Source organism: Heloderma suspectum, chromosome 7, assembly GCF_057233095.1.
Source record: "Heloderma suspectum isolate Gila_16-S chromosome 7, 16-S_ref, whole genome shotgun sequence".
Lineage (NCBI taxonomy): Eukaryota > Metazoa > Chordata > Lepidosauria > Squamata > Helodermatidae > Heloderma > Heloderma suspectum.
Genome location: NC_139464.1, coordinates 70,898,198 through 70,912,632, shown reverse-complemented (window position 1 = coordinate 70,912,632; position 14,435 = coordinate 70,898,198).

The window sequence follows — 14,435 nt, the reverse complement described above, 5'->3', positions numbered from 1 at the left end:
TCAAGTGACAGAGGGCTCTATCTGTTCCTACAGCACTTCCAACTTTGGCCTGACTTCTCAGTTTGTGCAGCTTGCTGCTTGGGTAAAGACTGAGTGTCAGGCTGTGGCCACCACATAAGTCGCTTGGTTGCTTGCTGAGCCAGAACCACCTTTATCTACAGATGCCATCCCCAACAGATCAGCATCTTGTGCTGGCTTGAACTAGGATTGCCAAAAGGTTGGCTGGGTAAAGCATGTGGTAGGGTGAAGCTCTGGTCCTAACTGGCAGGAATCCACCTGGAATCCTGCAGCCTATCCACACAGTCTTAATTCCTCTCTCACCATAGTGGGGGTCTTGAACCTCTTTTAGTCTGGAGGCCAAATTCCATTTCAGAGAAGCTCTCCGGGGCAGGATTGGAGTGATGGGTGGGGCCAAAAGCAAATGTGGTGGGGCCCCAAATACCAAAATTACCAGCATTTTTGGTTTAAAGCTCTTTCTGCCAGTAACTATGCCTTGGGAGGGTCATTTCAACGTTTTAAAATGGGGGAAAGCCTGCATAAAAGCTGGGAAACTACCAAACGATCAGTCACCGAGGGAGAGGGGTTTGGGACCAGGCAAGGGTGTATGGCCATCCCAGGACCCCAGAGGTTCAGACTGGGACCCAAGGGGGCCAGATTTGGCCTCAAGGGGCCTGAGGTTCCATACTCCTGCACTATGGGCTTCTTCACACAGAGCTTTTATCCTTCTTTTGAGATTGCTCACTCACAGAAGTTTGTGGGCCCTTTAGATCACGCCGTTAACCTCCAGGGCATCTCTTGCACAAAATGACCTGTATTCTGTTTTTAAATAGATCAGAGATAATGCGTGTGAAGGATTGCTGGTTTCACCTCAACAACCCTGCAAGGTAGACCAGGCCAAACTTGGCCACAAGTTCCCCCAAATTAACCCAATAGCTCCCTTCCAGGCCATCAGGCACTGTATTTAGCACTGAAGTTATTCAGGATACACCACACCAACTAAAAGTTGGGTAAAAGTTTATTAGGGGAAGGGAACAAAGAGGAAGGATTAGGGAGAGGTGGTAGGTTGTACAGGAAATTATAAGCAAAGTACAAACTCTAAACAAAACCAGAAATGCCAAACACCAAGGCACACGCTCCCAAGAGCAAAACAATAAAGCTAGCTAGTCCTCCCAGTATGGCCCAAAGTATGGGCCTCCCAGGATAGAATCATAGAATAGTAGAATAGTAGGGTTGGAAGGGGCCTACAAGGCCATCGACCAGCAGTGCACCCTGGTACCATCAAGACCAAGAAGAGACACCCACCCCCTTTCCAGCCCTCCTTTTATTGCCCAGCCCTAGCAACCCAAGGCAGATTCTAGGCACCTAATCCAAACCCAGGCCTGGGACACCCCACTCCACCCTCCAAAGAGGTTGCATCTTCCCACCAGGCACGGCTCTTATCATTCTCCCAATTAGCTGGGCAAATCGTGGCCTTGAGCTAAAAACAATCAACCTCCAGGTGGCTGCTGCATATGTGACTACCCCAGCAGCCCTCATGGCCCCTACTCTATTAACCCATTCTTGACATCCCCCCCTTTAAAAGATGAGAACTTGGGGGATAATTTCCCGATTCTCTATCTCCCCACATCTAAAATTCTAAATAAAATGCATGCTACAGGGAAAAAGATAGAACCAGATCTGAAAACTCTCCCACAGGTTCTCCCAGTTAAGTGCAACAGCTTAGGCTTGCTAACTGGGAGCCTCCTGTCCCGCCATTTGACTCAGATCATGAATATGGGAGAGGCTGTCAGCCAAAATGTTCTTCTTGCCCTGCATGTGAGAAATAGCAAGATCATAGTCTTGTAGGGCTAAGCTCCATCTCAATAGCTTCTGTTTGGACCCCTTCACCTGTTCCAACCAGCACAAGGGGGAATGGTCAGTCTGTAGCTGAAACTTTTGACCCCACAGATAAGGGCGGAGCTTGCCTAAGGCCCACACAATGGCCAGACATTCCTCCACAGTAGCCAGATTTTGTTCTTGAGGCAATATTTTTTTAACTCAGACTACTGGATGGAGTTCTTGGTCTGGCCCTTCTTGCAGAAGGACTGCCCCCATCCCCGCCTCTGAGGCATCTGTCTGAAGGACAAAGGGGGCCTCAAAATGTGGGGCCTATAGAATTGGGTAATCCACTAACTTGGCTTTCAGCCAATCAAAAGCCCGTTGACACAGTGCAGTCCACTTCACTTGGGCAGGTTATTTCTTCTTGCAAAGATCCATCAGGGGGGCAGCCAGGTCACTGAAGTGGCGCACAAAATGCCAATAATATCCAACCAGACCCAAAAAGGACTGGACATGCTTCTTGGTTTTGGGCACCAGCCAATCCCGAATGGATGCTATTTTGGCATCAAGAGGTTTAATGGTGCCTCTTCCCACCTGATGGCCTATGTAGGTGACCTCTCCTAGGCCAAACTGACATTTTGAGGCCTTCACAGTCAAGCCAGCCTCCTGAATACGCCCAAACACTTGGCAGACATGTTCCAGATGGGATTCCCAGGTCTGGCTGAAAATGGCCACATCGTCCAGATACGCACAGGTGAAAGTCCCCAACCCATTCAGCAGACCATTAATTAGCCTTTGAAATGTTGCTGGAGCCCTCTTCAGGCCGAAGGGAAGAACTACAAACTCATACAGGCCGAGGTGAGTTACGAAAGCCGACTTTCGGGCCACCTCTTCATCCAGGGGCACTTGCCAGTACCCCTTGGTCAAATCAATAGTTGTGATGTACCGCGACTTCCCTAGGTCCTCTAAAAGGGCCTCAATCCGGGGCATAGGGTATGGCTCCGGCTGGGTCCATAAATTCAATTTTCTATAATCAGCACAGAACCTGATGCCCCCATCGTCCTTTTTCTCCACCAAAACCATAGGAAACAACCAAGGGCTTTGGGAGGGCTGAATGACCCTCAGCTCCAGCATAGCTTGAATTTCTTGGGCAATATCAGCAGTGTGCTTGCCCGTAGCTCAATAAGGGGAAGACTGAATAGGAGGGTGGTCCCCAGTTAGTATAGAGTGTTGTGCCAGGGCTGTCTACTCTGGCACTGCTGAAAACATGGCCTTAAAATCCTGAAGAAGGGCCTCCAGTTGTTGCTGCTGGGTAGTGGTCAAAGTTGGGGGAAGAACCACCTCTTCCACACACACACCCCCAGCACCTTGGTGCTCCTCCAGCATGTCTACCACCTCCCCAACATGCTCCTTTGCAGCCAAAACCTGGAACACCATATGATCTCGACTCAGGGTTTTAACATGTTGACATGAAACACTTGCGGCTTACGGGATGAGTCTGGGAAGGACACCAAGTAGTTACCCTCCCCCAGTCTTGTTTGACCACCAGGGAGCCATCCCACTTTATGGACAACTTCCCCGGCTTGAGGGGTTTTAGCACCATCACCTGTTCTCCAGGTTGGAACATCCGTAATTTGGTGCTTCGATCATACTACGTTTTCTGTCCGTCTTGTGCTTGAGCCAAATTGGTTTGGGCCACCTCTTGAATATCCTTCAAGATGTTTTGCAGACTTTGCATGAAAGTCACAACCGATTGGGGCGGAAGAGGCCACTGCTCCCTCCCATACTGCCTGCAGTAAAGCCAAGGGGCATCGAATTTCCCAGCCAAACATCAGTTCATTGGGTGAAAATCCCAGACTCTCCTGAGGAGTATCATGGTAAGCAAATAAGAAAAATGGTAAGGCTTGGTCCCAGTCAGCAGGATGCTGGAGAATGTAGGCCAGGATCATTTGGCCCAGAGTCTGATTAAACCTCTCCACCAGCCAATTTGTTTGATGCTGATAGGGGATGCTAAAAGAAATTTCTACACCCCTGATCTCCCATATCTTCTGCAGCAATCCTGAAACAGACCCGGTGCCCCGATCCGACAGAATGGTCTTGGTCTTTCCTAGATGAGAACAAATGGAAAGCAAGGCTTTAGCCAGAGTGGTGGCTGTGATGTTGGATAAAGGCACAGCTTCAGCTTATCGGGTGGCAAAGTCTATAACAGTCAAAATGAACCTCTTTCCTGCCTTGGTAGGAGAGGTAAAAGGTTCCATGATGTCAATACCGATGAACTCAAAAGTAGGGGTGTACGAAACCCCGCTTACCTGGCTCCGCCGGGTTCTGCAGGTGGGGGGAGGTGCTCCGTCCCTCCCCCCGGAATCCTTGCAGGGGGGGAGGTGCTCCGTGCCTCCCTCAGAATCCTGGCTGGCCGGCTCCGCTCCGCTCCACGGCCAAGCCACGGAGCCGCCGGCCAGCTCCAGCCACCCGCAGCCGGACATCCAGCCACTGGGCAGCCCTGCAGGGACGCAAATGGCAGCTGGCATAGCCGCCGTCATTTGCGTTCCTGCAGTGATCCGTGGTAGGCTACGTAAATATTTACATAGCCTATCATGGCAGGGGGAAAACCCCAGCATACGCAAATGGCAGTAGCTGCTGCAATTTGTGTAGGCTGGGTTTGTTTCCCCCTTGCCGTGATAGGCTACGTAAATATTTACGTAGCCTATCATGGCAGGGGGGAAAAAACCCCAGCCTATGCAAATGGCGGCAGCTACTGCCATTTGCGTACGCTGGGTTCCCCCCCGCCATGATAGGCTACGTAAATACTTACGTAGCCTATCACGGCCTCCGCAGGGATGCAAATGGCGTCCCTGCATTGGCCGTGATAGGCTACGTAAGTATTTACGTAGCCTATCATGGCTGAAGAAGGAGAAAGCGAATGGCGGCTATAGGATGGCCGCCATTCGCACAGCAGCGCGGACGGGAGCAGGTAAGTGCTCCGTTTCGCATGCCTTTCGTGGGGTGGGGGCAGTGGGCACTTTGTCCCGCACGCCTTTCGTAGGTTGGGGGGGCGGGGGCTTCATTCCGCGATGGTTTTCGGGGGGCTGAATGCACTGGCATTCGGCCTCACTGAGATCTGTCGTGGAATTCTCTGACATCCCTACTCAAAAGGGGCCTCAGCCAAGAAGAGGGGTTGTAGTGGTGCCTTTGAATCATCACTATTAAGCCCAACTCTCTGGCAGGTATCACAAGAGGAGCAATAGTCCTTCACTGCCTCGGCCACCAGGGGCCAGTAGAACCCTTTTGTTACTCAGCTCTGGGTAAATTTGATGCCAAGATGCCCCCCCCCCCCATGCCACCTTGTGGGCCAGGCAGAGAACTTGCTCTCGGAAGGCTTGCGGCAAGACCCGCTGGTGCAGGCAGGTCCACTTCACCCCACATCCCTTGGGGGCAAACTCTCTATACAAAGCCCCATTGGCCCCAAAGAAGTGCACTGGGTAGACTGAAGAAACATCTGCAATACCCCAGGCAGCATCTTCCCAGCATGACTATAGGGTAGGATCTGAGATCTGGGCAGCAATAAAAGCCAGACAAGGGCTACCTCCCTCCCCCAGTCCATCTCCATCCTCCCCCTCTGGGCCTCTGGCATCCGACTCTGCCCCCGGGCTGGAAGTAGCCTCCTCGGCCTCGGCCAGCAGAGGGCTCTCTAGTGACTCCACCATCTTGTCAGGAGTTGCCTCCCGTGTTTTAGCAGCCTGGCTACGGGTAATGGCCTTCATTTGCGCCTGCCAATATGCAAGTTCATTTCCGATCAAAACGCCCCATGGGGAAGAAGACTCCTCCTGATGGACGATCACATCTAATTCTCCCTTCCAGCCCCGATACTTGAACCAAACTCTGGCAATAGGAACTTCAATATTTGGGGAGCTGTAAGGGGTCACAGAGTAAGTCTGGGCTTCCCAAAGCTGCCCCTCCTCCAAGTATCTTTTATCCACAGCAGTAACATCTGGCCCTGTGTCCTGGTAAGCCATGACTTGAGCCCCATTAAGAACAATGTATTCACAAAATTCCATCTGGTTCCATTTGATCTGTCCTGGCTGCAGAAGCCGCATTGCTGCTGAGGAGCCAGAGACTGAGGCTCCCGGGTTAGCAAAACTGTGTTGGTCATTCCCAGCTGATTTCAAGACATCTGGGCTCTCTGCCTCCATCCAGGTTCACGGGGTGGCTGGCAGGGGGGTTTCCGACTGGAGGCTGGTTCCCACATCAGCCGAGCTGGCATTCAGCAGCAGCAAACCGTCAGCTTCCCATTCACTCCAGCCTTCCCCTCCCTCAGTCCATTCCAAAGCAGCCAGTCTAGCGGCCGGCATCAGGGCCGGCAATCATAGCCACCTTTGGCTGAGCCTCCATCGCCTTCTTCTTAGCCAACTTTGGACAGTTTTGCTTCAAATGGCCCACTTCCTTGCAATAATAGCAGCCCCCAGCCTGTGGAGTGGAAGTGGCTCTAGGCAGGAGCTCTCGCTGTCCCCCTTCAGCTGCTCTCAGGGGGCCGCTAATCCCTTTGGCCTCACCCCCCTTCTCGCTCCCCCCTGCTCCAGCTCCTCCAAAGGGTTTGGAGTGAGCAGCTCAGGAAAATTCTCTCTTGACAATGAATACTCATCTGGTTAGCCATGAGCCCTGCTTCTCTCACAGTCTGAGGGCTTCAACCACTGACCAGGGCCACCAATTCTGAAGGAAGCAGAGAAAGAAATTGTTCCAGCCCCACCAGTCCACGCAGTTCTTCTAAAGAGCTAACTTCAGCTGCCTCTAGCCAAATGTCTAACGCCTTCACCAATCTCCCCTCGAAGGCAACATAGCTTTCCTTCGTTACAGGTCATAAATTCTGGAACAATTGTCCACAGTGATCAGCTGATAAGCTATAATGTTGTTTTACAAGGACCTTAAACATCTCGTAATCATGGGCATTGGGACGGGCCATGGACCCTAATAAATCAGCTAATTCTCCCATAACCTGAGCCCTCAAAAGGTCCATGCATTGGTGAGGCAGCACATTTTGGTCTTCACAGGCCAGCTCAGACAGAGAGAAAAAACTTAAAACATCTTGGCTTGACTAATAAACAGGGAAGAGCTTGCGATCCAGCCGGGCAAACACATTCTTCTCTTCTGAGGAACCCAACTGGGCTTTTAGCGCCTCCAGCTGTAATTCCATCAGCCTCATCTGCCTGGCATGAGTCTCTTGGGAAGCGTGTCTCCACTCCCCCATGCTGTCCGAAAGACTATCAGGCTCGGAGGCTCGCACCGGGCTCCCTCGCCTCCCACTAGCTGGAGGAGCAGGGTCCAGATCCATAGGCCAATTCTCCACCTCTGCAGCCGCAGCTGGCACTCTGCTTCCCCCCAGTCCAGAGGCAGAAGCACCTACAACCCATTTGATAATGGCTGAACTCCCAGCCTCCGCTCCAAGCAGCTGGGAGGAAACCGCCTCCTCCTCGTCGGAGCTGCTCCTAGCTTGGGCCTGCATGGTCCCTAACTAGCCAAAACAACAAACCTCGGGAGTATATGACCCCAGCATCAGCATCTCCCTCTCCCTGGTTCCTCAGTGCCCTCAAGCACCCTGGACAACCTCAATGTCTTATCCCACTACTGCCACCATGTGAAGGATTGCTGGTTTCACCCCAACAACCCTGCAAGGTAGACTAGGCCAAACTTGGCCACAAGTTTCCCCAAATTAACCCAGTAGCTCCCTTCCAGGCCATCAGGCACTGTATTTAGCACTGAAGTTATTCAGGACACACCACACCAACTAAAAGTTGGGTAAAAGTTTATTAGGGGAAGGGAACAAAGAGGAAGGATTAGGGAGAGGTGGTAGGTTGTACAGGAAATTACAAGCAAAGTACAAACTCTAAACCAAACCAGGCACACACTCCCAAGAACAAAACAATAAAGCTAGCTAGTCCATCCTATACATACCAAAGTATGGGCCTCCCAGGATAGCCATCGACCAGCAGCGCACCCTAGTACCGTCAGGACCAAGAAGAGACACCCGCCCCTTCTCCAGCCCTCCTTTTATTGCCCAGCCCTAGCAACCCAAGGCAGATTCTAGGCACCTAATCCAAACCCAGGCCTGGGACACCCCACTCCACCCTCCAGAGAGGTTTCATCTTCCCACCAGGCATGGCTCTTATCATTCTCCCAGTTAGCTGGGCAAATCGTGGCCTTGAGCTGCAGGCTGAGAACCAGCTAAAAACAATCAACCTCCAGGTGGCTGCTGCATATGTGACTACCTCAGCAGCCCTCATGGCCCCTACTCTATTAACTAGGGATGTACGAAACCCCCCTTACCTGGCTCCGCCGGGTTCTGCTGGGGGGGGGAGGTGCTCCGTCCCTCCCCCCGGAATCCTCGCCGGGGGAGGGACGTGCTCCGTGCCTTCCCCCCGGAATCCTGGACAGCCAGCTCCGCTCCGCAGGGATTCCGCAGAGCCTCCGGCCGGCTCCGCCAGCAGCTGGACATCCGGCCACTGGCTAGCAGAGACGCAAATGGCGGCAGCCATAGCAGCCGCCGTTTGCGTCCCTGTATTCAGCCGTGATAGGCTACGTAAAGACTTACGCAGCCTATCACGTCTGGGTTAAAAAAACAAAAAACAAAACGTGTGTGCAAATGTGTGTGCAAGTGTGTGCACATTTGTGTTCCCTATTTTTGGTTGTCTTAGTCTATGTAAATATTTACGTAGACTAAGACGGCGAAAATAAGGGGGAACGCAAATAGCGTCCGCTATGCTATTTGCGTTCCCCCTTAGTTTCACCTTCTTAGTCTACGTAAATATTTACGTAGACTAAGACAACCAAAAATAGGGAACGCAAATGGCGGCGGCCATAGCCGCCGCCATTTGCGTACGCGTTTTTTTGTTTTTTTAACCCAGACGTGATAGGCTAAGTAAGCCTTTACGTAGCCTGTCACGAATGGTGGGGGGGGGAAGACTGCAAATGGTGGCAGCAGCGGTGGCAGCCGGTGGAAAGGCCAGCCGCCGCCGCCGCCTCCACCGAAGCCGCTGCTGGAGCCACCGCCGTCCAGAACATCCGCCCCAGGTAAGTCTCGTCCCGGGGGGGATCCGTGGGGGGTGGGGGGGGTGGCAGGCCGTTATGCCACGGAGTTCGGGGGGCCGAATGCACTGGCATTCGGCCTCACCAAGATCCATGGCGGAATTCTCTGACATCCCTACTATTAATCCATTCTTGACAATGAGCTATCAAATTACCCCGCTTGTGTTCAGCTTGAGTTCCCTCCTTGAAAAGAGAAAAAGCTGCAAGAAGAGGAGCTAGACCAATGAAACATATGGAAGACTCAGATAAGGGGGAGAAGGAGGAGAAAGGGGAAGGGGAAAAGGAAGCACATATCAAGGGAGTCCATTGTGATCTTGCATTTAAAACGGAAGCAGAAAGCCCCCTTTTAAATGTGGGATTTTATGCTGATGTAAAGATGCTCTATAGGATGTAGGGGGACTTTCTCCTTGCCCTGAAACATGGGTGGCAGGGTAAGCAGGAAGAAGAATAAGTAGGAAGGGGTTACAACTTTCTACAATGATGTTAGGGGTGCAAGGTATTCTCATCACCAAAGTCCTTATGGGTGCAAGGGGCCCCACTGGAGAGGTGTTATGAATCCCTTTCTAAAACTTGATTATGTGAGCCCCGAGATCAAAGGTGCTGTGTGCTCATGGTTTAGCCCTAGGTGAGCAGGAAATGCTATGTCAAAGATGGCTCTAAAGCAGGCCTGAGGGTGTGCCAGGCTAGTTTTCCTGAAGTTGTGAAAATGCAGCGTTGCTGCAGGGTCATTCGTGTTCCCACAATTCTTCTTGCTTTAGTCAGATGCACATACAAGAACACTTCCACAGCTTTGTGGGGACAAGCAGGTGCCATGCCCTTCCTGCAGGTCAGATCCCCATGCCATGATTTATGGGGCTGAACTGGCTTCAAGATCCCAATACAAGATCTTGTTCACCGCTTTGCCAGTGTAACATATGCATGACTGCATGGCTAACTTTATGTCCTTCTGTCGAGAAAAGAAGGTAACCATAACAACATCTTGCTTATAAAATATTTACAGTGGTAGTGGGCTTTTCTTTGCTTTCATTTTCTTATTTCCTGATCACAGTAGATCAGATTGCAAGGAGGAATTGATCCCTCAGGGGCACATATTGGCTTTTACTATTTGGCAGAAACCAGGATGTTTTCCTTTGGAGGAATAGATCTCTTTGATTGCACATTTCTAAAATATGCCAAGCTTGGGAGAAGTAACAGAATCACAATGTGTGTACAGCTCATGTATTGCTATGATCGTATCCATTACCAAAGCAAACCACCTGAAGTCTGGTCAGAAAATATGAAGTCTGAGCCAAAGCAAAGCTTTTTGCCGACCTGGTTACATGATAGGAACCTTTCCCAAAGTCTGGCTGGGCTCTCCTCATCTGTTTGCTCAAATCCTCTCCCTATTTAATCAGGAAGGAATGCTTCTCAAAAGATGTCAGGTCATAAGTGCTCAATAAATCAATCCAGATACACCCCTAATGAGTGGCAAATTAAACAGCATTTGTTTTAAGTTCAGAGGTCCTCCTGGGAGATTCCTTCTTAGCTGCAAGCAGCATTTCTCAGTCGCAGGTATGGGGAGGATGGGAATTCTGGAATGCTGAGGCTGGCTCTCGACTCTCTCCCACCCAGCTGGGGCTCCTAAAAGAAGATTCACTTCTTTACTGCTTTCCTCTTTGTTGAGGAATGTTTGCACATTCAGCTTAACTTAAGCACATCACCATAATATGAAACAATAGAATATAACCAGAACTACAGAGCACAAAGCAACCAGGTCAATACTATAATTACATAAGATTGCTAAGATAACTGTTCACTTTTAAATTGCAATTTTTCAAGGTATTCCACTTTTTCTGGTAATTTTCTGTCATAGCCAGGAGTTCTGCACCACCACCATAGTAGTTTGTGCATAACTCATATTTATATAATGTGTGAATTTGTGTTTCTACATGGAATTGGTATCTGTGTATGTCTGTTCATGGATAAAAATCATAACTGTGAGCTCTTATTAGTGTGCATTTAATCACTGGCTAACAGTGAGGGTGGTCTGAAAAAAATCATATATATATATATATATATATATATATATATATATATATATATATATCCAGGCTGTCAGCCTCAGATTTGCCTCATTATTTAACAGATCTTTTTACATAAACTTCATGAGTAATGGTTGGTATCATTTTAATTCAGCCAGCATAGAAGGATTTCAAGTCTCTGACATACAAATTGCTGGTAGCAACATTGTAAGTCTGCTTAGGCAGCTTATTTTTAGAGTAAGGACAACACAAGAAGTGTATCACAGGATGAGACCAAGGATCTCTACTAGGAAGCAGCCAGGTCCCTCTGGAAGCTTGCAAACTGGGAAGTCCCTGTTGTTTCCCCCTGGTATTGCTTAGTGATGGTTGGATATTCCCCTCCCAAGTATGATTTATGATTAAGAACAGATCAGTTAAGAGGACAACTATTGGTTGTCCAAAATTACTTGGCTTTTTAAAAAAGTGGACCAATTATGAATTGGCAAGGCATTTAGGTCCTAGTCTTTGAAGTACTCTTGCCTGTTCTTTTCATATATCAGCATACAATTCCTCAAAGCTGGCCCAAGATATTTTGCTGCCTGAAGCAAAGGACAAGATGGTCCTCCACATATGAACGCTGATCAGACTGACAATAAATTGAATCTTACTTAAATCTGGTGACAGGACAGCGTCCTCCATGACTAGCTTAAGGGTTGCATCATGGGCCATGAAGCATACACAGTTTGGTCCACTCCCTGTCCCTTTCCATCTGTTGCCTTAGGTGGCCACCTCACTCTGCCTAATGGTAGTGCCGGCCTTGTAACTTCTTCTAGGTCCCATGTGAAGGTTTTCCCTAACTCCTCTTTCTGCTTGCCCCTTGTCTCCCTCTCTGCTATCTCTATTTCATTAGACATCATCTTCCTTCACCAGCCATGATTCTTTCAGGTTCCTGCTTTTCAACTCAGGTTTCTGTTCTATTCTAGTGTTTCCAGTCATCTTGATTCTAGGGACTAAGCCTCCCTCAGCCTAGTTCTCAGAAACAGCAGATGAAGTGGAAAAATGGGTCCGCACCACTTTAGACCTTGAAGGAAAGGGCTCACATATTGGAATGCTCTTCCATGAAAAAACCTAGCAGTGGGCAATTCCTTCAAGCTAAATTTGGAATCTAGTCAGCAATTATGAGCAACATGGGGGAACACACAAAGAAAGCCCATAAAACACAAAACCTTTGTTCTCCTGAAAGGTCAATGTTTGTTCATAATAAATAGCCACCTCTGTGACTGCCCCTGCCCCCAAAACCTTCCTTATTTGGTTCTGTAGCAGTGCAGAAGGAGGGAAATCCTGTTCCCCACGCAGCCCTTTTCTTTTTGTTGTGTCTTTTAGATCGTAGGGCTGCGGGCAGGGACTGTCTTCCTCTTATTGATCTTACATAAGCTGCTCTGGAAACAAAGAGCAGGGTTTAAAATGCTTTAAATAAATTAATAAACACCTTTCAAGAGCCTAGAACATTGCTACAGCAGTGTAATTTTTCCATGATGCCTGATGTCCTTAATACGGATGTTAGGCACCTTGGGAAAACTACATTTCTCAGATTGCCTGGTGCATGTAGCAATATTCCAGGCTCCAGGGATGCAGGGAGAAGGTAGGTAGAGAGAAACAGATTTCCACCTGCCATGCTTGTCAGCCTTTTATTATCTTTACTATTTGGGTAAATTTTCTTCATTTCATTCTTGCTAACATCTTATGCAGTGGTTGTTTCCCATTCAGATCTAAAACCCTTTTTTGTTCCTGGAGGTGGGGAGAAGATGTCATCGTCTTCAACTTGTAGCACTCCCATGTTTTTCTAGTACTGCTTCTTTCACCCTTTTTTCTTACCAGAAAAAAATCCATTAAGGAATAGCTGCAACAGACCTTTAGTTGTTAACACTAGGAGCACTCTGTCTAGAAAAACCCTTTGATAATCCCAGTTTTACCTCCCTCTTTTTTGTAGTTGCTAAATGTGTCCTATGTTGTTCATTCTTATTTAATGCTAGTTCACGCAACTGAGCTGATATTGTGATTAGAAATATGAGACAATGAAAAAGTTTAAATACCAATCAATAGGGGACTTCTGGGTGAAAGTTACAGGAAACGAAAGTGAATGCTTCACCAGCTAAAACACTGCCTACACTTTAATGATACACTGGACACAGACATCTCACGTCTTATGGACTGTCTCATCTTCAAAGCAGTCTGCCTGAAACAAGTAAGAGAAGGCAGTATTTTGAGAGCTGGGCGAGTAGAATGGTGATAGCATTGAGAGAATTCTGCATTATTCAGTTCTAAAACTGCAGTTGTCCTCAGCTAATGGACTGGGAGTGGTAACTAGAGCTGGCTGTGAAATAGTTTGCATTTCTTTCTCAAGAAAATGTCAGTAGCCAGGCATGGAACTGTGTTTGTTTTGGAGCATGTGAACCACATGGATAACTGGGAAATTATGGCAACTGAAAATGGAGAATTGAAAAACTGCAGCTGGAGAAGATAATTTTTTTTTGCTATACACAGAATAACAGACTTTTTTATAATATTTAAAGCCAAACATCCCTCCTCCTCTCTCCCCCACAAAAAGTTACATTGCATTTCGAGAATGAAATTGTTTTTGTTTTTAAATTAAAATCTCTAGGCTTGTCGAAATTAAGTAAATATATCAACTATTTCAGCAATGTTTGATTCTGATTAAATAGACTCTAATAATTACATAGGACAACCTTGTTTTTCAATGAAATATTGTCATGGGTTGATTTAATCTGACCTTCCTAAGAGGTTCGTCTGGCGCGTACGTTGTGGTCTTTCCAGGGCCAGGTGAAGACCTTTTTATTTTCCCCGGCATTTTGGCATTTTAGGGTTTTTTAGCTTGTTTGTTTTAAATCTGCTATTGCATTTTAAAACTCTGCATTGCTGCTAGGTTTTACTCTGGTTATACTTTTATACTGTCATTTTAAGCTATTATATTGTATATTAATTTTATCCTGTATTTTGCGGTTTTAGTTTTTGTGAACCGCCCAGAGAGCTTTGGCTGTTGGGCGGTATAGAAATATAATGAATAAAAGAAATAAAAAAAAAATCTCCCTTAAAGGTGTGATCTCCTTTAAAAACAAACAAAAACAAACTAGAACTCCACTAACTAGAGCCACTGACACAATGGTGGCTCAGGGGTGCAGCCAGGCAAGTCACAATTATGTGCTACAGCCCATGGAGCAGTTTCGGGGGCCTGTGGGGTTTGGCCCATGCAGTGTCTTGGAGTTCCTACAGGGAGCAAGGTTTAGGCTCCAAGCTCCACCCCTGGAGAGCTCAGAGGGCATCTCCTCACTCCTATCTCCTATCTGAGACTGGAGATGACAGCAGGGATTCCCAGCAGGAACCCCTGCTGTTATTTCAGATCAGAACTAGCAACAGGGCTTCAGGGGCTGCCTGGGCTGCCAGAACAGCTGTTCTCCCTGCATGTGGGTAAGTTTCAATGCCCCTCATCACGGCTGCTATCTCTGATCTTAGATCAGAGAT